Here is a 24,944-nt window from a genome sequence, read left to right on the forward strand (position 1 = left end):
CTTGGCCGCGCGCGCTAACGCCTCGACGCGGACGATCCACGTCGCGTCCGTCGCGATCGCTAGGGGAACGCGCGTTTCGCATGTTTTCGAGCGTGGAACGTTCGCCGATCGTCGCGTCGGACAGCCTCGCATTTTTCCGCGGATCCGCCGCGTCGGACGCGGCTCGTCTCGCGGCTCCCTCCCCGCCGGCAAATTTATACGTCTGCGTCGCCGGCGCGATGAGCATTCGGCGTGTTTTATGGGAACGATGAGTAATTCGCGAGTTATTTTCACTCGGGAAACCGGGGCTTGGGAAGATAATGGGGCCGGGACGGGTCTCGCGAGGAGGAGACAAGCGAAACGAATCTCTTAATTGAACTTCTTCGCCGCTGTTTCGGCCGACAGTGATTTATTGTAATTAGCGCGATATAATATCCGATTTGCGGACCTTCGCGCATTTATTTGGGAAAGTTAGGGTAATCAGGCCTGACGAAGAGTAATGCGAAAAGTTGGGCTCGCCGCGATGGAAAAATTTCTGCTGATTATGGTATCTTTAGTCTTTCGGTTGAGGAACCCGTTTCCACGGGGAATGAATTTCACGGTGTCCGAATTGTGCAGAAATGTTTCTCCGTGGATGCGATGTGCGACATGTATTTATAATTTACGTTCTGTTGCATAGCTGTTGCGGACGCGTTTATTGTATTTCAGATCTATATCAGTTCGGTGGGAGCTGTCTGACTCGCGAAAATATTTGAGCGAATTGCGTGGCGTTCGTGGAATTTATATAGTCGAATTTCGGTGAACTTATAGTTTTGCGAATCGTCATTGACAGTAGAAATTGTTTATTGTTCGGGTTATAATTCGTCACTTTTCTATGATTATTCGGAGTCTGACTCATCACGGTTATATCGTTATATGCTTTTGACTGTTCTATATAATTCTTAAAATATCGAATTATTCACCTATTAAAGAGTCTCTTATATTAGTTAAAGAATTAATGAAAGCCCGGCACGCTGTTTAAAATTCTCCCACGATTGATTCATCCTGTCTGCTACTGACCTCTGTCAGAACTTGGCAGAACCGACTATACCGTGGAATGTATTATCATACACGCAGACGTTGCATCGTGAATAAAATCATGGTCGTGGTATAGGGATAAATTTAACATTGCGGATAAGCTGTAGAAATAGATTTAATATGTATTCACAGACGAGATAGCGAATAAACAAAATATTTTATGGGAACTTGTGCCTTCGAATTTAACTGTAGTATCTAGTGGATACTCGGCACTGATTTTAGCGCCCTCGTCGCACGGACGACGGCCAGCTGAAACACTATACACTGAAATAGAATTGAAACGGTAAAAAGAATGTACTTTACAATAGATCGACTTTTGATTTGAAAATAATTCGGATAGCATACTAAAAACGTACATAAGAGATTAATGGTAAATTGAAGAGTTTCAAAAAGATGATTTATTATGCCTTCTCATTGGAATTTGTAGATAGATTATGATTTCATCCTTGCGAAAATTTAGTCCTTGTAATATAAAATATAAAAATTAAAAAATTAAAAAATTTTTTAAATATGAAATATACAGTTTCTTTGAAAGAATTTTCTTATCGATCTTTCACTGATACATAGATAGTTTTCAGCTTTTTAATATGTATAATAACTTCTTTTACCAGTGATGCTGATGATCGCTCCCTTTACTATCACATCTTTAATTTTTTCAATAAAAAAAATAGATACAATTGGTACTGCCTATTCTTGTTTTAAAAGACGGATCAATGAAATGTTTCAATTAATTAAACTTTTATTTCAAGGGAGAAGGGGTCTCTAAAGAAGCGGTTCAATGCAGTTTGCAAGATTGGTATCTGCATAGAAGTCAACTGAGGGCAATGAAAACTGAGATGTTAAATCTATTTATATACCTTGTCTGTGTTATCATATCGTCCCGAATTATACCAGCGGAGTATACAATTCGCAAACTAGATCTGTGCAAAAATTCCTTGAACCTCTGTCGATAACCCTGCGATTTCGTCCGTCGTATCTGATGGTCCCTATTTTAACTGATTATAAAAAGCTCAACGAATATAAAACATACGGCATAACATTTTAATATATGAATAGTTATGCTATCCATTGCTTCAGTTTGAAGAAAACTCTAAAACTTGATCCTATATAAATTTTTAAATTATTTTCTTCAAACAATATATTTCTCTTTATATACCCAATATAAATCGATATAGCTGTTGCATCATTTTTCGAAAAATTACATGTAAAACAAACATGTCTGCCATCTTGTGCATACAAAATTATTATTTCACCTTCCACTCTTTCATTCATTCGTCACATTCAGTCTTATGCATTTCATATTATTCATTTCCTACGCTCAAATATTTAAATTCTATTCCTTTAGCTAACATCATTTACATATCTAATTATATCTCTTCTTCCTTTGAATTCTTTTCTGTGTCAGTTCTTTTCACCTCTATACTGCACTATCCTTCTCCCCATTTTTCCTTCTCTGGCAGCCCATCTTACATCGTAAGCCCACATAATTCACCCTTCGAAGCTACGTATTCCACACTCCTATAAATGCCAGCTATAGATTTCCTAATAACCGTCTAAAAATATCGAGCAAATCACGGCGGGCCGAAAGCAACGTTAAACAAATTCAAATTTCGCGCGGCTTCCTGTCGTCGGTAGTGCCCGGCACGCGGTCGCAGATGGCGCCACGGTGTCGTCGTTGGCGGCGGCGCAGGTAGCTGGCAGCTCGAGTCCGTTGAGTCCGTTTCCCCAGCTTTCCCGTGTCACGGTGTCGCGAGCGCGTCTGTCGTCGACGCTCGCGGTGTCCGTCGGTTTTTATCTGATCGTCTGCAAAGAAAATACGATTCGGCAAGTGTACGAGCACCGGTCGCGAGCGATCGGTCGGTGGGTCCGTGGTACGCGGTGTTGGAAGAGGACGAGACGAGGACGGACGAACGGGGCCTAGCCGAGGGACGGTGCGAGACGAGCTGCGGGACGAGTCGAAGCGAGATAGACGACCTGGGGGTTAGAGAGCGACAAACGGGGATAGTGTTCTAGAACTAGTGAGAAAGAGAGAGAGAGAGAGAAACAGAGCGAGCGAGAGGGGGGGCAGAGGAACGGAACACGGCAGGAGCGAGAAGAAGCTAGAAGTGTGTCGGGGCAGTCCGTCGAGGAAGGAGCAGGGAAAATCTTCCTTTTCCTCTTGCGACCGGATCGAAGGGGTCAGAGGGTTCGCGGGTGGGCGGGGTACCGAAACAGAGGAGAGGAAACGCTTGGTAAGAGATCCAGCCCAAGAAGGGTGCCGAAGAGTCCCTCTGTGGAGGAAGAGCACCGTGTCGACGAACGGGTGTGCGAGAAAGAGACAGTGCGGTGCCGTGTAAACATACATCCCATTGCCGTGAGTGCGTGCGCGAGAGTGGCAATCAACGGCGGTCCGACGTGGTTCGTGGTCGCCGTCGGAAAGTTTGTTTGCAGCTGCCGTCCGTCCTTGCCGACGGTCCAGTGCCGTTTTCGTGCGCCGGGAAAGAAATAGCACACGCCGACCAGAAAATCGGCCGAGCAACGGTCCCAGGTGCCGCGGCATCAATCGTCGCGGCGTACGGGCACGCGTATGAACCTGTGTCACAAATGACAGTCGATCGGACGGGAGGGAAAATCAGCTGCTCGCTGGATTCGTCTGTCTAGCGGGGTAACCGGTAAGTCGAATCATCTCCAATTCGATTCCAACGGTTTTAGTGGACTCTCCTGTAAAAATGGCTCCTGACGTTTCTCTTCCTGTCTTCTTTGTGTATCCACTCCCACTCTGTCCATCTCTTTCTCACTCTCTCTCTCTCTCTCTCTCTCTCTCTCTCTTGCTCGCTCACCCTCCCTCTCTTGCGATGCTCCCTATCTTTCTCTCTCTTACTCGCTTTTCACCGATCTCTACTCTGCGCCTTGCGGTATTCCTGCACGTAAATCGACCGTCAGATTTTCTTGATTCCGCTGGGTTCTTCCTCTCCTTTCTTTCAGGTGGTCATACTGTGTGCGTGTGTTCGTGCTCAAGTGTGAATGAAACGCTGCTTCTTAAAGCTATCTGAATACGGTAAAATGTTTGCAAGGATGTTACGCGATACGAGAGAGCAAATATTATTTTCTAGCGTGCTGGAAGCAGTTACTGCGGAGTAACCGATTGCCGTGTCTTTGGTTTCGTTTTGGGCCTAATAAACTTTGTGTTTATCGAATAAGGCATGTTAAATTTTGTCATTCAGAAATAAACAATTAAAACACGAGCGCACGGCCATCTCAACGGTTCCAGCTCCACTACCCTATTCATTCTGAATACAATGCGAGCTCGTCGGTTGTGAATGTTTTGAATAAGAAGTTTGGCCATTGATAGCTCCACACGCGGCGCTCGATGACCCAACCTAGACGGCACAAGTGCGTATTTCACAATGTATCGAGTCCATATTTAGTTTCATTTAGTACCTGAAAATTGCCCGTTGCATCTCTTGGAACGACGGCATGAAAATATCTGCCACCTCGCGCCGCGCAACCTCCGTACGAGCGTTTTGTTCACGGCTATAAAACTTTAAGAGATAATGATCGGTTTATACACGAGAGTGGACACGCTGTATGCTTGTATTCGACGTATCTGCGAGGCACTCGGAATTTTAGCGAGTGTCGCGCGTGCCACTGACAGGTCTTTAACTATCGGCTGATACGTGATTCGTTTATAAACATTCCGAACTTACCCCGTGCGATTTTCGATGTGCTCGGTCCGGAACCAGATGACACGATTGCGAATCGTTCGGAACACCAAGCTACGACAACAGGAAAAGATCCTTCGTTCTTGTAAGACAGCTTCCGCCATATTTATTTCTTACGGGTACATAACCTAACACGACCTTGGGGTGCTTGCGATAGACAAATAGACGAGCGAACTTTCCCAAGATTCAATGGTTTCTCACGATAGCTAGATTAGAATAGCCAGTAGTTGTTTGATTTATTAATTTATGCGGAATGATCCGTCGAGAGAGAAATGTTGATGAGCAGAGGCTGTCATGCGATGGTTCTCGGCGCGTTCATTGGTAACGTAGCCGCAAGAGAAACGAACCTCGAATGATTAAGGACATGGCAATTTGGAAAATGTATTCTTTTCGAAGACTTATAGGGAAGTTGCCATCAATATGCCAACATTTATCCTCACAGTATTAGTCAGACTTTCCATATTCTGTCTGCATTAAAAAGGAATTACAGGAGGTGAATCGTAAATTAAATTTCACCGCAGACGGTAAATTTTCCACAAAGAATGTAATGCCTCGGCAAGAAAAATTAGCTGATTAGAAGGCGCATAATCAAACGGGGACAAATATCGAATGTTCCGTGCTTGCATTCTGGTAAGCCGACCGTTTCAATGTTTTCCAGTAACCGCGTTAACAGTGTTCTAAAACAAAGTCGCCGCGTCGATGAAAATATTCGCCGCACCGCGCCCGCGTGCCACGGAAACTGGCACAAAGTAGCCAGGGGCAGAGGTATCGAAAAACGCGGGCCGAACCTCGCCTCCGCCGCGCCACGGTTGAAGCATGCCTTCTGAATGGCACAATTACGTCGCTTTATTTCCAAGTCTAATTCATTATCATTGAAATGCCGGTCTGTTTTATTTGCGCGCTCGCAAAAACGGTGGTTCCGTTCCTAGCGTGCCTGGCTCCGCATAAATAAACCGTGTCCAAGAGTTTGCCGTCGAAATGGCGCTTTAACAGTCCGCGCCGCTGGAAAGGATGCAAATCGAGACACGAAGGCCCGAGTGCACGGCCGGGAGGCACGAAGCGAAATGATATCGGTTGTATCCGAGCAACGAACAAGTTTTACGGAGCGGCTCACGGGTCCGCGAATATTTCAATGCTAAGGTCGTCCGATGACTGGGCTCCTCGGGCAATGGGTTACAGAATGTTCCGTGCTTGGTCTTCCGTGTGGGTAATTAATCGCATTAATATTTAACAAGACGCGGAACCGGTTCTTGCCTCCTCGGGACACGATTCACCGAAAACTGTCCGTTCCGTAGCAAGTACTCGCGAGCCTCTGAAATATTTCGAACACGAGTGCTTCAGGGACGTAGTTTTGTTCCGTCGAAGGAGGCTGTTCTTTGTTAACATAGAATATGCATTGAATAATTAATAGACATGAACGGTATGAATAGTAGTATTTTGTTTCGTTTAGAAAAAATAGGGAATTATTAAATAGTTAAGATTCTCGCTCGACTCAGCGAACTGAGAGTGACCACTGTGATCGATTATTGGTGAAATTCAGCAAATAACATTGATTCTGCTGGACCCTCTGGGGTGTCAGTCCGCAAGTTAATTACGCCGGTAGACGAATCCTCGGGAACTACGGGTAGCCACTTGACCGGAAGTGGACGCAAGGACAATCGGCCGTCCATGTGAACGGGACAAAAGCAGAAAAGGGGTCCTCGGCGCTTCGATCGGCAGGTTAACGAACCACTGAAATGTTAATGCCTCGTTACGTCACGTTCGTTTACCGTCCGCAGAGAAAGGGGTCAAAGCGACGGAAGGAGGCGGCCGGAAAAAAAGAGTGCTGGACGACTAAAAACGGCGCGGCCTGGGTACACTATCGTGCAGATTACAGAGTCGCCACGTCTCGAACGTCCTTGTTCCGCGCTCCCCTCCCGCATTTTCGCACCTCGGTTATCGCGGAATGCACGCGTGCACTTGGTCGCCGGCCGCACCCGCTCGGAGGCTTCTAATCGCCCCGCTAATTAGCCCTGAGGTCCGAGGCGAGAGAGTAACCCCACCACCCTCGCCGACCCGCAGAGTTTCCGCGTGTCGAAGCCTCGAGGAATCTGCTGGTTAACGGTACGCGACCGCTACCTGTTACGCACCCGTTCCCCGTGCGTTTACGTTGCGCATTACCGTGGGTTATCGTCTCTGAAATCGAAACTCGACGGGACCCGTGTTCGTGCCGCAAACGTCTCTTCCCCCTTCGAACGATTGAGAAACAACGTTTCCGCGACAGTAACCGTTGTTGCGCAATCGTCGCTTTTTCCCACCTTCGCCTCGGCGCCGCACAATAGACGGAAAATCCCTCGAAGTTGTGTTCTTGAAGTTTCGTGTTTCGGAGAAATTTTCGTACACGCCGGCGTCAGCTTGCTTTTAAGGAAACTCCAAGACCGATAGTCCGACGTTAGTATGTACTCTCCGCTTTCAGTTAATTTATGGTAGAGACAGGGGTTCGACGTGGTTGTTCCGAGGCGTAGTTCCGTCAACGGACAAACTCCAGATGGTGGCCAGCAACACGAAACTCCTGTTCGTTCGGGATGCACACATTGACACATGTTTGAAAAGTTAGGGATCTTTAGGTACGACGGGCGACCCGAGGCCATACTGTCGTCTTAAAGAATGGGGGTAGTTTTCTTGAAGGATTTAACTACCTAGGGGGGAAGGGGCAAAAGCCGTTTGGTAAGAGGTCTTGAGACTTACGAATTTTGTTGACACGCTTTTTAGATTTTAGAAGGGAGAGAGAGAGAGAGAAAAAATTATGATTTGCTACCTTTGGATATTGAATTCAGTTCATATGCAAAAATTTCGATTTTTTAACCTAGACGCTGTGTCATGATCAAATGAAAATTTTATACGTCGATTTCAAGGAACAAAAGTTACATAACTTCGTCTGCTTTTAATTAAGCATTTTAATTGGAAATGACCAGTAATGACTTTTGGATTTTTCTAATAAATTTTTCAAAATTATCTTCTATATTACTTACTTGTATTCTTCTATTACCTCACATGGTGTTAAAAAAAGCATTCGATAGTTATATACTATATAGTACACACTGTATCGAGTAAAAAAGCCTTAGTAAATATAGGCTGAAAGGTCAAGCGTTTCCGAGATATAAACATTTTTGTTTGCTATCTTCATGATTAATAATAACTGGATAATATCGATGTAACTGTGTAATAATGGCCGATTCTCAATGAAATCTATTGTCAACAATAGAATGAAGACAGTCAGAATTCGATGTCTAAACGCTGAAGTGAACTATCGCTTGCGATGGAAGCAAGTGAATCAATCATAATGCTAGCAAACAGTAATGTTTATGTTTCAGAAACAGTTGACCTTTCGACCTATGTTTACTAATGCTTTTTTATTCAGTCTGTCTCAGCGTGTCTTATATACCATTTTGTGTGCTGTGTTATGAATACACCTGTATGGGACCTTCAGAGTCTGTGAATGGAAGGCTAGGTTCGCTTTGACTAGTCACTTTGGAACTTTGAATAATACATACGTTATTATATGTTCTTTACTTTTCAAAACAAAGTCATAATTATATTGAGAATTATATCATAATGTTAATTTCATAAGGCCTAATTTTCAATAAAAATTTAATATAATTTTTACAAACTATCTTTCGTTATTCGAAAATTTGTATAAGGTTGACACGTAAAATATTGATTCTTTAAAATCGTTCATTTAATGTACCCTGGCACTGAGTGAAAAAATCTAATTGTCTATTAAAAAGTGACTGCAACTGTTAGGAACTTTCATAATAGAATGGCCGAACAGAAAGTGAAACATAAACAAAAGTATTCTTTATCAAGAATCACGATGCCTTTCAAACCTCCAATTTGCAAAATCTTGCGTTCAACTAGCACACAGCAATTCCTAACATTATTTTTCAATTTCTGTTGAACACGTTTAGCAGCGCTTCCACTCAAGGCCATAAGTTTACAAGACACCGGAGAAAGTTTCGATTAAAGTTACAAGTTGTTTTGATGGCCGGTCCCACGCGGATACGTTTCACGAGGTTGCTCACCTTATTTTGAAGCTATTTATGGGATTGCACGAAGCAGCTTGCGACTAGGAAGAGTCGAACCGCGGCAATTAGGTGCGTTGCACTCTTCCAGTTCGAACACAAAGGAAACGAACGCGTTTCAATCCCGCAAATACTATCCTCTCTCTTTCTCTCTCTCTCCCTCTTCGAGAAATGCTCGCGTACTCGGATTCCAGTGCATACACAATGATCTATGCTCACGTCGTGGCATAATGCTTTTTCGTTCCATTACTTCTGGAAAGATGCACAGAGCTCCGCTCCAATTTCCGATCAGCGGAATGTCTCTCATTGCAGTCTAACGATCGGAGAATCGGACGCTTTTACTGCGTTTCTGATGGCTCGGGGAAATATTATTCTTGGCTCTCTAGCCGGGCCATTATATGGGACGGCTGATTTTGGATTCATTTTCATCCCGGCGAGATCGATCCGAATCGTTGGACTTTGTGTCTAAGCCACTACAATCGCGCATAAAAGTGTTTCCCCGCTTGGCGTTCGAACGAAACCATTTTTCTCTGCCAAGAACCACTCTTAAATAACCGATCGATTGTTCTGGCGAGGCTCTAACTTCCTGTCGGAGGATTGATCATTTAAACCATCGTACTGCTCTGCATTGTTCGGTGCAAGTGATCATTAGACTGTGTATTTTATGCATTTATCGCATGAATAGGCAGGCGAAATTTGAAACAATCAACGTATAAGAGAATTTAAGGATATCTGTATATTATTTTCGAATCACTAAATTTATTTAAAAAAATGAAGATATCTGCGATTGATAAATATGGTTTTAGTGATTATGGTGGTTTATTTAATATACATTCAAAGATTAGAAATTGTATACAAATGTTTTCCACTTGGCTTTTGTATTTGTAAGAAATAGTCTCGCAAATTCAACACTTTTAAAATAAAAAATACAAAGACCGGTTGAATTAGACATTCGCCTTTAAAGTTATTGTAAAACTTTTATTTGTCTGCGGAATGACTTCGTAATGCTCGCTTCAAAGCATTCTTCCGTTAGTTAAATAAATAAATAAAGCTCCATCGAGTATCCACACTTTTTAGGCTCGACGACCATTGGTCCATCGCCGCTACATATTCTCGCCATAAGGGTCGCGCATGAATCAGAAAATCGTTTGACATCGTTCCCATACCCATTTCTGGCATTACACGCGCCGAGCGCCGTTTAACTCGATCCTCGCAGGACGACGATAAAACGGGTCGAGCGATCGTAAAAATCGACGAGACCCATCGTGCGCGCGTCGGGGCGCCGATAATCCGCGCGAGGCGCGCGTAATATTGCGTTCTACATAAACCGCGACACAATATATACGTTTATCGTGGCGGCCAGCTTTTTTTTTTCCCCGCGATTGGAGTTTGCATTCTCGATGGCACAACGATCAACGTTATCACAGTCGTAGTACGCAATCGACGATAAACCAGAGAACGTGTGCGCGAGCTCTCGCGAGGCGCAGTTCGCGTCGACGCGACCGGGTAATTAATTCATTAGGCGGTTAGCGCATCGGTCATTTCGCTTGTTTATCGTCGGTGTATAAAAACTCGGCTTTGTTCTTTGCGCAACATCGATATTTAATTTTATCTACGACTGCGCGGTTATACGAACTGCTAGAATTGTTCGCATCGCGATCTTGATTTATTTTACGTAATAGAACGTTTTTCTAAGAATTAATGTGTATTTGTGCTCTTCTTAAAGATGGAGACGTTTAGATGTTACGATATTTGCTCCGAACGCCTACACACTTGACGCGCCTCGGTAATTAATTCATTAGGCGGTCAGCGCGACGGTCATTTTGCTTACTTATTACAGGCGAGTCGTTGGCATTTCGCGACATCGGCGCGAATGAAATCCGAAGACACGCGGCCACTCTCTTTCTCTCACTCACTCACTCACTCTCTGCCTTTCGAGTGGACGACCTTTCCTGTAATGTCAGCGCTCTCCGCCGGGGAAACTCGTCTTCCCCGGTGAAATTACTGGCTAATGAAATTTTTTTGCCCGGTCTCCGACTCCGGATTACCCGCGCACTCCGGTCTATTTCTGACTAATCGAGAGATCTGGAAATCAATTTACCGTGTCGTCGCAGAATCCGATCCGCTCTCGTTTAAACTGGGCCACCGGGCTGAAACATCCTCGGTTCGTTTAACAGGGGGATACCGGTCCGAGAAAGTAATCGGGCTCGAACCTCTGGCTTTTCTTATCGAACAGATGCGCGGGATCGAATTTTTCAAGCAGCAGAAGAAAACGTGGCTTTTTCGAGGAAATCTGTTTGGTCACGTGCTTTAAGACGCGATGACAAATCTCGGTATGGTAGCGCGGGAGATTCCTTCGAATGCATGGTAGAAGAATCTCGTCGACTGGGTTTATTCATATCTTTTTTTATACGTGGCGTGGGATGACGGGATTTTAGAGGAAACTTGATGATTAGAGAAATGATATCGTTTCTGTAAGAGTCACATGTTTGAGACTGACGCGAGTATAGTCGCAGTTGCCGATATTGTAAAAATGTATGTATGAGAAGTTTTTAAATAAGTTTCTTTTTTTAACCAGTTAACTGTTGCAACTTCTTTGAAAAGCGTGTACCTAAAAAATATGCCTACATGGATTCAAAGAATATCTTTTAGATTTCACTGAAATTGCGGTTTAGACGACAAATTGTAACTATCTTTTTCGCATGACTAATATACTCGTGGTAACTACCCACTCTACATAAAACTAACTACTCATCATTTCTTCATGACTCGTTAAAAGTAGCTAACTGGTTAACCATATGCTATAATAGAAATCATACTCAGTTAAAATAAATTTAATCTTGTCATTGTTATAGAAGAATATACATTAGTCACGTTACGGTTTCAGTAAGGAAAAGACGAAATATTTGCGCAACTTCTGGGATGATCCAGTACAATAATTGAACATTGGAACTAGCAGAGGCGTTATAATGACTCACTTTATACTTCAGGGTCTACAATCACGTCAGACATAAATGTGCTTTTCTTGGCAATTTACTGCTTGCGCGTTTATAATAAATACACGTGTAATTATCATATACAACGAGGTTGGGCAATTTTGACCGTCCGGTATTTTCTGCGCGAACGTTCGAAAGAGCCGCTCTTATAATGTAAATTGAAGATTCCTAGAGAAAGCTAGTCCCGAGATACGAATCTAATTTGCTTTTTCCGCTAATTGAACTTGATAATTACCACCGTATTGTCTTTCTACGAGAATGAAACGCGATTTTTCGAAACCACCAGCGTACTATCTCTGCTATCAAAATTGATTTCCAACGAAGAAATAGGACGTATTTTATTCGAATAACGAATACAATTTTATTCGTAGAATTTATTCGAAAGATTACTCGTAGTATTTATTCGAAAGATTATGCGAAGAATTTATTCGTAGTATTTATTCGAAAGATTACGCGAAGAATTTATTCGTAGTATTTATGCGAAGAATTTGTTCGTAGTATTTATTCGAAAGATTATTCGAAGAATTCGCGTGATATTGTATTATTCGAAGAAAATCTTATTCGTAGGATTTATCCGAAATTCGATGAGTTCGTTCGAAGAAATAATTCGTGTCATTATTTAAATAAAACATTGCTCGAATAATGCTGGTGTCCGATCTCTGAGCTGCCCGAAACATTAAAAGTGATGACTTCGACCGGTTCGACGAGTGATCGAGCTACGTCACTCGTTACACAACGGTGGTGCATCTGGTACACAGGTGAAGCTATAAATCATTAGCCGGTTGCACGTACACAGCGTGAAGATCCGTGTTCCTATTCAGCAACGGTATTATTGCCCCGCGGAACGATTCGGCTGACTCCGCACTATTCGGCCGGCCGTATCGTCGGGTGCCGTAACTTCGTCACGATCTTATTTGGCGAATTTCGCGACCGATCGCGGAGGGAGGGGAGCGGGCGAGCCAGCGGGAACGTCCTTGCGGCGAAATAGTCTGCGAATCCTAATTGAATTACTTTCGATAATCCTACGTGTGATTCCGCTGGCACGGTCGGATTAGGCATCTCCGCCGCCACGTACCCAAATCCAATTTACCTCGGGGTACCCCGATTATCTGTTTTCAGTGCGTGTCAGCACGTTGTAACACGGCGACTTCCTACCAATTCCGAACGCGATAGCGAACCGTTCGAGAACCGATCCGCGCGCGCGAGACGACTCACCGATTAAAAGTATCGCGATTGATACCGCCGCCGACTATCGCTTTGCCGAACGGCTTTTCCTCGGTGTTTTCCGGGAAACGCCGGTAGCTATTCTCTCTCGATATACACGCCGAAGAGCGTTATAAAATTTCTGCTCGTATCGTCGGCTCGCGAAGGAATGCGACTGCGTGCGGACACAGTGATTCATGCCGGGTTTAACTAGTCGCGTTACGGACTCGGCGGAATGAATCATTCGAGGAAAGCTGGGCGCAACTGGACGATTTTTACCGATCCGACCATGTATGACCAGCGAGAAGTTGAGAAATTAAGCGTATTTCGGAGCAGCTCCAACAACTTCGAAATTGCAGGAAATTATAGTACTCTATTTAATTCAATTAAAATTGGCAAGTTAAGCTGTATGACACCAACTACTTTCTCGAAATATATAATAGATTATTAGTTACACAACGGCCAAAGCGTTACAAAATTGAGAAAGTCACGCGGATATTATGGTGAATCTTGATGCCTTTATGGCGTGCACAGAGCTGGAGAAATGGAAAGAAGTTAATTATTGTTAAAAAGAAATGTTCTGGTCAGAAAAGGAAGCATTTTCCTTATACAAGTTTTACTGTAATACTTCTATTTTATAAATATTAATAATGCCTTTACTTTATTACCGTCGCAAGAAATTTTTTACTTAGCCTTTGTTTTTTGATTTTCAAACGTCACCTTTATTATGTTAACGTCCGAATAAATGTCGGAGAAGAAATTCTAAATAAAAATTCTCCTAATGTAGCGGCTTAAATTATAATCTCCAAATTGTGTCAGGCACGGGTACGTGACCGACAGGTCGCCGAAAGTGTTAAGCGCAACACGGAAAAGTATGTGGGACATGCATTCGGGTCGCGGAGAATCTCCGAGAGCCCCGCTGCGGGCTTGTTCCGGCGAAAGGCCCCGCATTTCAGCTAATCCGTTACCGGAAGCGCGCATTGCTCGCTTCTTATTTCAAAGAATTTCCGTCCGCGATGCCGCGCGCGAAACGATTTGCACGGGTTCCCTCGCCTCCGCCCCGGCGAATATCTTTCGAGCGACGGCGTGCGTCTATCTTCGACGTTGCAGAACCGCGACGCCGCCGATAAAATAGTTTCTACTCGGCGAGGCGTGCCGCCTGTTTCGCCATGGTGTTTCCACGGCGAAAAGTTTTATCTCGCCGACTGATAGACGGTGTTTCGCGCGCGACTCATTATTCCGGCCGCGTAGGGAACGGAACCAGGTCAACGGGCTCGCGACGAGTACGCGCGTCTCTCATGTAGGTGGATGCTGACGGCACGGGGGACGCAAATTGTTATCGGCAAAACGTCAAGTCCAATCAGTCGCAGCGAGATATTTGGGCGGATCGACGTATTGTAGGTTTTTCGCGTCGATATGCCCGACAGAAGCGTATCGGTGTAGAAACAGTGCCCGTCGCCCGTTCTGTTTCGGTCTTTTTGCCAAAAAATCGACGGAGTCCTGGACGAAATTAATACGGCTCCGGCCGGAGGAGCCTATGCCAGAAAACTATTGGCTGCGGAGATGTACTACGGAGGTAGGGCGGAAGATCGGTTATTGGATTTCGAACGAAAAAGAATATTTTGTCCCGGTTAAGAAATGTACGGTGTATTCGATTTGAAAACGCTCAACTTTCTATTTCATGCAAAACCGCGCGGTAGATACTTTCAATTTGCTACGGTTATTGACAGACGAAATATATTTTCAGCTAAACTACAGTTTTTAGAATTCACTTGGACAATCTTTATTTTGCATAAAAGTTCCGTTACTGTTACATACATTATAGAGACGGAAGAAGTGCAGGTCAAGTAACGAGTTCAATCAATACTAAAAGAGATCTTCATTATTGCAATAAAGATGGAACATAGAATGCACATTCAACTGTTAAAAAAATGTTTAACAATTTTAAAATGCTTTCATTCAAATTTCATCCAATTTCTATTATAAAATCTGTACGTCAATACAAGTTTGCGCGAAATAGAAACGTTTTTGTAAATGCAAATAATCGCGAAAAGGAAAATTATTATTAATCTATGCGGTTCTAGTATTAAAACGAAGGAATTATTAATTATTTGCGTAAAGACCGTAATGAATATAGATTGGGAAAAATCGATCTCGCCGACTTCGATTCTCGAGCGGAATGACGTCGTTTGTCGTCACTGTGCGCCGCCATCGCGCAGGAATATCGGGACACAGGTAACCGGCCGATGAACGCGATAAAATTAATTAGGTACACGGTAATGGCAAGTTTCATAAGGTACCCTCGAGCGCATCAGAGCGGCCGGGAATCGAGATGGGTACGGCGGGCCGTGCCGCGCTTGTTCCATATAGCCATTATAGCTATATTGCGGACACCTTGTAACGATACGGTGCACCGTCTTCCCGCGATATTCCCGCGCACGTAATTACCAGACGCGTGAAAATTGCTCGAAGAAATTCGGAATTGTAAATCGCCCGACGGTATCTTCCTCGGGCGAAACTTTGCCCATCGAAGACTGTACACCGCGTATTATGGTTTGTCTATAGAGTATATCGTTCTTTGAGTCGAGATTACGAGACCTCTGCGGTGTGCAATCAACTCGGTTGAAATTTTTAGTGCGTTCATTTTGCCGCAATGAACGTTCTTACGGCGCGTAAAAATGTTGAACGATTATTAGTGGAGAATCGAGTGCTCGTCGAGAAGATTGTTCATTTTGACGGAATTAATTATGTACCTCTGGATAATAGCGATAGCGTCTATACTGCATATTAAATTTTTCGGAATGTATAATAAGTGGAAAAATTCTTCTGGTAACATAAAAATTTATGGTATAGTATATTATTAATATAGGAAATATTTTCATCGACCATAAAGGCAAATAAAATTTTATGTAGTATCAAATATTGATAGAATCGGTACGTGGCAATTTTTATCGCCTAATTTATTTCCTGGAGATATCGTTACCTGCTTCGTGTCTAACACGCATGGAAAACTGTTTCTCATAATTTATTATTCACCAAATAATATTCATCGAATAATTCTTTGAACTATTTTCATCGGACATTTTCTGCTCGATGTGGGGCGTGCGGATAATTCTATTATAGGAAGTAAGCGGTGGAAACTGATAAAGTATAAAATTAGAAAGGTAGAAATATCGCGCAGATTAGAAGACACTAGTGGCGGTGTCGGTATAGTTTGTTAAGAAACTGCTGAGCCGAACGGGAACGGCTCCTTACCAGCAATTTTTCTACATTGAGAGAATCCACTTGCGCAAGATAACCGCTCCGTCGGCTCTATAAAAAGAACGATAATTAAGATATCTGTTACGGGGACGACGCCTATATGCACCGGGCATAAAAATACCCGGGGAAAGGTTTAATGCCTCTGAAAATCCATGCGCCGATAACGCGGCACCACGGCATTAAACACGTAATCAATTATAAGGATGTTCACGGGGCGTAAAAGCTTTTTCCGCATACCGTGCATTTTAATCGGGACAGTCGGTTGTGTCTGGCTGTACACCGGCGGCACGGTAGAAATACACATAGTGACAGAAGCAACTCGACCAAAAATAATGGTCGACTAACTTTGTAACCTAGACTGGCCTCGGGAGTAGACCGGCTCCATGTCCGCTTTTCTTAGAACCTAACCGGTGCGTACTCACGTTTGTCTGTCTGCGTACGATCGGACAATATAGACGAGCCTGTACGACCATTATAGTTTTCAGGTAACATAATCGATGGTCAGAGAGTCGATAGAACCACAGGGAAAATAGTAGAAATGGTCTCGCAATCATTAAAATTACCGAACAGGTCGAAATTACTGGTTCCACTTTTTCCTACACAATTACTAAAAATATGAAAATCATTAAAAATATTAAAAATGTCCTATCAGGTAAATTCCATCGATTTTACCGATTAAAGATCAATGATAAAAGAATGGAATTTGATTGCGATTTAAAAAGAACGAATAATATTTATATTTTGCAGACTCTGTTTGGAATCTGTTCGTCACGTGTCGGGCGTGATTTATTTTTATAATTATAAGTCCAGAAATAAATACGCCTCTGGCAGACAGTATACGATCAAACATATCAAGCGCCCGTCATTGTCATTGTTCGCGATGTATTTAATACAGGGAATATTTGTATCGACGGCGAAGGCAGGTGTATAAATTATAAGTCGCTACGTATGAAGACTATTTTCATATGAAAATTAATACGTTTGTTTATTAACGAAATAGAGAATTTCGATTCATCCATTCACAATTACTGAGCAACATTTTTTGGCAGCCTTTGTCTTCGTCATTCAAGCTATTAAATAGGATGTTAATACCATCTTTACATTATTTAATAGAGTAATTAATTTACAAAAGCGACAATAATTTACTCTGATGTTTAACGAGCGTTATTGTAACACCTGCCGCAAGTAACGCATACAACGAACAAATAACTCATAATTCTGTCTCTACCATCTGAATAATAGTAAATTAAAAAATTAGCGACCCTCCAATTTAATTGTTAATCATTTCCAAAGTGTGCCGAAATAATTCTCCGCGCAAAATATTTTCCACCGGCGGCGGCGTAAAACACGAAACAATTCGCCACCGAAGAAAATGGATTCGGAAAATCGGACTCTGTCCAAACACGATTTAATTATCGCGTCGCTCCGCGCCGGGATCCCGGCCGCGGTTGACGTTCGTTACAAAGGTTCGACGGTTGTTTCTATTCAACAATAATAATTCGACGGGAATTACCGCGGCGGATAATAATAAGAGCGATGGAAACGAATAACGCCACCGCGACGGTATTTGTTGCGAGTGGAAACGGTCAGCGGTGGCCAGACGCGCATTAGCCAGCTCTCTACAAAGGCACGTTTGCTCGACGGATTCGCAGAGTGGATCTCCACGGGACGTAGCTGCGCCCGAGCAAATCGTATTTCGCGTTTTCAAGCTTGTTTTCGAGTACACAGTCTTAATTGACTTCATTCCGTTCTCGCTTCTGTGTCTTTTAATTAGACACAACTTTTACCATCGCGAACGGGTATATACATACACGTCGATCGATGCGAGAATTCGTCCCGGCTCCCATCGAAACGCGTCGACATTTCACTGGATCATTGTAAACACTGCGGCCCACGTTTAACAACAATTATAAATTCCCAGCGGCGGCGGCAAGGGGAGGGGAGGGGTGGGTGGTGGGAGGATTTGTTTTACGTCATTATTCGGCGGACGGGTAAACAAGCTTGTTAAATCGCGTACGGATGGACGAAACGGTCGTGTACGAGTGAAAAATAAATTCACTTGTTACACGTACGGTTATGTAAGCGCCAGCAGGATTACGCGAACCGTATCGGCGCGCGTTACGAAAGACGCCGCGATGCCGACCGACGACGCCTTCTCACGAGATCCCCCCCTCCCCCCTCCCCCCTGGAACGCGATTGGCCGCTGATAGAACCGACCATTGAACCAATTAAACTTTCGAGAAATTATAAGTCGAGAGAGCTAGCGGCTGCCTAGTTTACGGAAGTCTGTAACGGACAGCGAAATTGCGTTGATGATTATACAACCTAGCTCCTGGATAGCTTCGCCGCTTCGATGGACTCGTACGTTGGTTCGTTCCTCGAAGACTTTCGGAAAAGGAGCACGGTGTACGTGTTAACTTCGAAACACCGTTCCGTTTAATTTACTTTTTATCTGGGCCTGGCCAAGTTAATTGATAACGCGAGCTGTTTCTCGTAAACGGCGATAGTGTTCATTCATGAAGTCGCGAGCACATATTTCGCACGATAATGCTCCGCTTTCTTCGCTTTGCGTTATCAGTCGACTGCGCGTTTCGATGCATTTCGTGGCTTGGAATTGTACTTTATTATGTTTTTATTTGATTCCAACATTTTATTTTATTCGAATAAATCTTCCTGCGATTGAATTCGATTCTTATGAAAGAAATTACGGAAGTGCAAAAAAACCATGAAGAGACACGCGTTATACGTTTTCTTTATTGCACAAGGTTTATCTGTAGAGTCACAATTTGAACCAAAATTAACCAGTCGACTGTTTTTAAGAGATATATACTTCGATATTCTTTATCAAATGATATGTTTTATGAAAGTGTTGTATTTCGACGAAATATGAGGAAACACAAACATGTGCAATTAACTGCCATTAATTACAGTCAATTGCCACGTGTTCCGTTTTCATTAACGGCTATACTAACGTACCTTATATTGAAAAAAGTGATAGATAGGATTATAAACGATCCTAGGCATGCCTGGTATTATTTTTGTAAAGGTCCGTCGTTCGAGTGTTAATAAGCGACCAACGCGTCGACGATATTTCAATATTCATAAAAGAGTTAGGAAAAAGGAAATTCGCACGACGACGACGTAGTTATCAGTTGCGCGCGAGAAATACCAAGTGAAACAATCTGACTCATCTTGCCTCTCGACGAACAATACGATCGCAATGTCGCTAATGACGTAGGCATCGCGCGTCGCAACGAAACACAGAGCCGGGGCCCCCCGTCGCCGCCGACGAAATTAGAATAGTTCTCCTGGAAAACAATTCGCCCCTTCGAGGGGGATGGCCATAAATCAAGGTAGAGTCCTCGGGCTTCCGCGGGACCGGCAACTATTTTCTGCGATCGTCGAGACACGGACTCGCGACGTCATTGTGCCGGGCGTTTTATTTTCGGTTCGCGAACCTCTTCGCGTCTTTGTCCGCTCCTGTCGTGCTTCCTGCGCGTTTCAACGAAATGTATTTTTGCGTCAGGTTCCGTTAGCGTCTGCGACGGCTAGACACACGTGTGCAAGCCGTAACAGCGTCTGTCGTCCTCGCCTTTGACGTTATACGGCGCGCGTAGTCCTGACGCAAATTGCGAGCCGCGGACGCGCGAAAAAGAAACCGGAACTGACGCGTGTACCGGGCGCGTCGAACGACCGTCGCCCCGCGATCCTACGGCAAAGGCGACACTTCCGGCTACCGTCCCGCCGAAACTTTACAGGTCAGTTATTTTTACGACCCGCTCGCGAGAACGCAAGGCTTTACGAAGCTCTCGCGCGGCACACGCTCGTTCATCCCGCGGGCGGACGCGCGCCGACTTCCGGCACGAACGGATCTCGCGCTCCTTTCAACGGACCGGATACGTTCCTCGTCCTATTTTCTATCGGGACACGAGCAGATTCTATTCCACTGTTCGCCGTGATGCTTTTTGTTGAGCTCTCGATGCGAAAGGAAGAACGCGCGCGCGCGCGCCGATGGAGAAAATGATAAGACGCCCGGGAAATAGTGAAATAAAGTCTTCGCGTTGTGTTTATTTACCGGAGACTTATTAACTTTATGATTCATTTTATAGCAGCGGTAATTAGCAGTTTTTTATCGATCGTAATATCCGACGAGAGAAGCAGATTTATGCTATTGTGTGTTTGTATTTTCATGTCATACATATTTAGCAGATCGCGTTAAAAAGCCATAACGTGAAATTGACTCGTTATTGTAACGCGAATGGTTAATAGCTTTCTTAATGAGTGTGTCCGAAAGTGGCTAGATCATTTTCTTGCGAATAATCATTTCAGGTGAAATTGCTTTTATCAACCTAAGGAATTTATATTATTGTGAGTAATGATCTTCGATTTAAAAAGAAATATTAAGAAACGTTGCCCATATTAATTTTATATACACTGCTATTTAGTGTTATAGCACGTGCCATTATGTTTAAAGTATCGATAACAATTCTTTGTTGAATCATTATAACATTTCACAATGCATCGCATTTAATAAAATAAGCAGCGATAAAAGTTGCTAAGCGCAGCCATTTGTTTCTAACCAATTAATTTCTGTCGATCATCACTTTATACTCCGTGCTATTCAATAGCACTCTGTATGAATAGATTTTGAGTTTCTTCTCGCTAAATATGAGATCGCGGCTGTCATCGTGAATGATGTCGGTGGCAAACATTTTAAACGAAGATCGCTCGGCGAACTCGTAATAGCGGATACATTTGTTATTGTTCTGTATAAATGGAGCAGTCTACTACAGTATTCTATCAATACTAAATGGAACCGCTATTGATCCTTGCATTCGGTTGACAATTCTAGTCTCATATCTATAAATCATTGTTAACATCAAGCTATTCATAACTCTCGGTCGTTATCTTCGGAGTGACATTAAAGCTACTGCAATAAATTGTAGGAAAAGTTGTTACAAACGCGAGTATATTATTCTTTTTATCTAAAATTGCGTCGTTGTAGTTGTAATGAATTATTAGAAAACTAAAAATGAATTCAAATAGCTGTACAGTGTGATTATAATGTTTTCAATTGTGCAGATAATTTTTGTCTCGATTTTATTGTAATTTAAAAGGGATATTTTTGAATTTTTATTTAATATTGACTTCGACTAAATGAAATAGTATTTACATTTATACAAAATATATTAAAATTAAAATTAAATCTGCACACGCACGTTTCTTTCAAAATACATCGTAAGGCAGGGATTTCGGTGAGGAAAGCTTCGTAAGTTACTCGATCGTTTACCACAAGATTATCTTTAACCAAGTGTCTCCGGCTTTATTTTCTGGATACTGGCGTGGCACTTACCGCGTTAATGAGAAAAATGTGCCGAGCGGAATGCTCGGCGTTTCCACGAGGACTCTCGAGCCCGGTTTTTTCTGGCGTAGCCTAAAGCTCGATCCTCCTCCCCGTCGGATCGCGCCGCACAATCTCGAAAGTGTAGACTTTGGGTTAGTGGAGCATGGCACGGGAATTCCAATCTTTCTAATTACTTAGGCTCCAACGGGCCACGGCACACCTGGAGAGCATTTTCCGCGTCGCGTCGGTGAAACGAGACTCCCGCGGACCGGGCCACGGCGTTGAATCGAAACTAATTTTCCCCTCCGTCAATGCGAAAACGAATTTCGCGTGCGAACTGCAACGGGTTCGCCTTCGCGCAGACTCGTAAATCACGATCAGTACGTGACCGGGCCGCCATCGACTTATCCGAATCCGTCGGGACTGGTTCGCGTCGATCGGCCGAGTGTGCGCGCGCGCGCGCGCGCTATCGATGGATCCTTTAATTATTGCACGGCCGCCGCTAAAAATAGTCGCGACCCCCTTTTTCCCGGATGGCTCGATTCGTTGCACCGGAAAATCATTCTCGAAAAGGACCGATCGATCGATCTCTGTCCGGCCCTCTGCCGCTGGCCGACGCTTTCGATCTTCCGGAAGGGAGGCCGGCACCGGAAGCCGGGACTGGTTTACCCTTATACGCGAAGACAGCTAAGCTCGTCAAAGGAACAGCCGGTGCAACGGAAAAGTGAGAGTACACACGACTGCCTTGAGCCTGATTCCACCAGTCCAGTGGGCGCAGATATTTATTTTCTCTATCGGGTGTCCGGGAAATCGACTCGCGCGTGGTACAGTCGAAATCGAAATTCTGGAACTTCGTGTCCTAGAAGTGGAAGCCGAATGCTTGACGTTCGAGAAATTGAACGAAACTTAACCGATCCTTGTGTGTACGAAATCAATTAATTTTAGTTTTTCTTCGTTGAATTAATTACATCTTGGGCGAGTATTACTTTTAACTTTCTGTGAAGCTGATGAAAAAAGTGGCATATGTAGAATTAATTATAGCTTGAATATTATCAGTCTACTTATTAATAACAAAAAACAAAAATTTGTCGACTTCTAAGTGAACATCGAAGCTCCTCTGAAAACCACTGTTGTTAATTTGACATGCTTCGTGAAAGGTTAATTTTAAAAAGTTTGTCTCTTTTAATCAAGGAATTGTGCGAATTTGGTCAATTTTTAAAAAGAGCGAGACACCTTGAATCCTTTAATTATCATGGACATTTTGCGTCTAATTTAAAAAGCGAATTTAATTCACTCAGAATAAGCTGAGCAGTGATATCAAAGAAAATTTTAGATATAAATGTTTCATATAGTCGCCAAAAGCATTGAGCAAACGTCTTATTTTTCAACGAAGCTTCCATCTAGGTTGCGCCGTGTTTCTTGGGTCACCCGGTACACGGCGGACAATCGGTTCGTTATTCCTTGCTGATCCGACGTTGGCGCAGCACGTGCACGTTGTTATTACAATCACCGACGTGAATTGTTACTCTCCAGAAATGCATGCGATCTACGCGCTCGGAAGTGATGAGAACATTTATCAAGTTCGATTTTCGGTATTAAAAGCGATGGGTCAGCGGAGAGCGTTCCATTGGAACACGTAACTTGGAAATACGCGAGAACGGTGCGGTGGCGCACGATTCTCGTAAAGTCTCGAGTCGCGCGATGTCTCATTCCGCATAAGTCGAGCTTTTCTCACCGAAACGTACGGATGAAAAATTTTCAAATAAAATGAACTTCTTCGGACTTCGGCGAGGCACGAAATAGATTTGTGTGTTAACTTTATAAAAGCAAACTGTACATTCTCGTAAATCCACCGCCTGTGAGTTATTTGCACTTCGAACTTCCGAAGTTATCGCAGAGTCTCTTTGTGAAGTTTGAAAACTCCGGTTCGAAGCGCGATTCTTTTCGAAACTCCGGCAGACTATCGGTAACAGTACTTCTCCTTCTTTTCTTTTTTTTTTTTCTAAATGAGACCACGTTCACCTGACTAACTAACTTATCGAGGATCCGGGGTACGAAACATTCAATGAACCGTGCCCGCATGTTTTTCCCGATCGTCCTACTTCGAAGGGTCGTTGAAAATGTCGACCTTTTGCCATTAAAAAGTTCTAATGGGAAAGCGGATAGTCCGAGCAACAGGCCAATGTTAAACAATGTTAAGCGACGAGTACCGTTTCTATCTAAATAATGCTTCATACATTTCTAATAAAACGGTTTGTCTTACCTGCTCGAGGGTTCTTATCTTTATTCAAAGAACGCGGACTATCGTGTTCTTATCTGCTTTTAGAGGCGCGTTTCTGCGCTTCGCGAACGTAACGCAGGCATTAACGACGGACAAACCGTAACGCAAATGCTTCCCGAAGAGGGATTGACCGATGCATATTTATGAAAGCGCAATCGCTCTGTAACGCGATGCTCGGACACGCACAATTTCTTAAAATACAATACCGCTATGGTTTAACAATATACCTACCGCAGGTTGGTCAAATTACGGACCGCGCACTTTTTATTTCACAATTGTTATCATTTCTGAGAGAAAGCTACAATGCTTGGTAATATTAGCGTTAATACTTTCAATGTAGACTAACATGAAATGTATAATTGAATAATAGAAGCAACAGTAGCCTTTTATATTATTTTTACATTATGAGCCATGTAATTGCGTTTTTGTAAATATCGTTAATAACTATCGTGATAAACTCATAATTGGAAGGCTTAACTTCCTATATAAATACATCATTCATATAGCACAACGATAGGTTAATAATTTAAATTAGAGAAATGAATGATATCGTATGTCTGCAAAACTTTCAGAACCTGCAGCCTTTAAAAAGTCCTCGATATCATCTATCAAGCCCTACAATAATTTTCACTTCTAAGTTTCTTCCTGAGAATCCGGTTGCAAACAGAACCATCCGTCTAGCCAGCAATTCTCTGGTACTTCCGCAATCCTAGAACCAGTATCTGTACTTCCTAGTGCATTCCAGACCAAAGTAGGAGGGGTCCTGGCACGAAAGGAGGCCACCATTCCTCCGAATACACAGCAGTATCGTTAACTATATACCTATCAAATTAATCTCGATATAAAAATTATATTCTTCGAACGCACTTTCCTGCCTCGCTATCAGCGAAGCAGAAAATTGGCGAACCATTAACACGATTCAACCTGCTCTAGAGGAAGAACTATTATTATTTTAATGATAATTATGAGTTTCTCTTATTTACAATTAAAGTCATAACTACACGATTTTATCAAAATGATGCTGTAATTTAAATTATTATA

General features: G+C 43.2%; 1 protein-coding gene across 3 annotated transcripts in view; it reads left to right on the top strand.

Moving 5' to 3' along the window:
• Positions 1–2,855: 2,855 nt before the first annotated feature.
• Snrk (SNF related kinase) overlaps positions 2,856–24,944 on the top strand; it is a 32,111-nt gene continuing 10,022 nt past the window's right edge. For all 3 annotated transcript variants that reach the window (XM_078182400.1, XM_078182401.1, XM_078182402.1), the window contains exon 1: positions 2,856–3,707. The gene's annotated coding sequence lies outside the window, so the exon portion shown is untranslated. The remainder of the gene's footprint in view (positions 3,708–24,944) is intronic.

Source organism: Augochlora pura, chromosome 6 (assembly GCF_028453695.1).
Source record: "Augochlora pura isolate Apur16 chromosome 6, APUR_v2.2.1, whole genome shotgun sequence".
NCBI classification, from domain to species: domain Eukaryota; kingdom Metazoa; phylum Arthropoda; class Insecta; order Hymenoptera; family Halictidae; genus Augochlora; species Augochlora pura.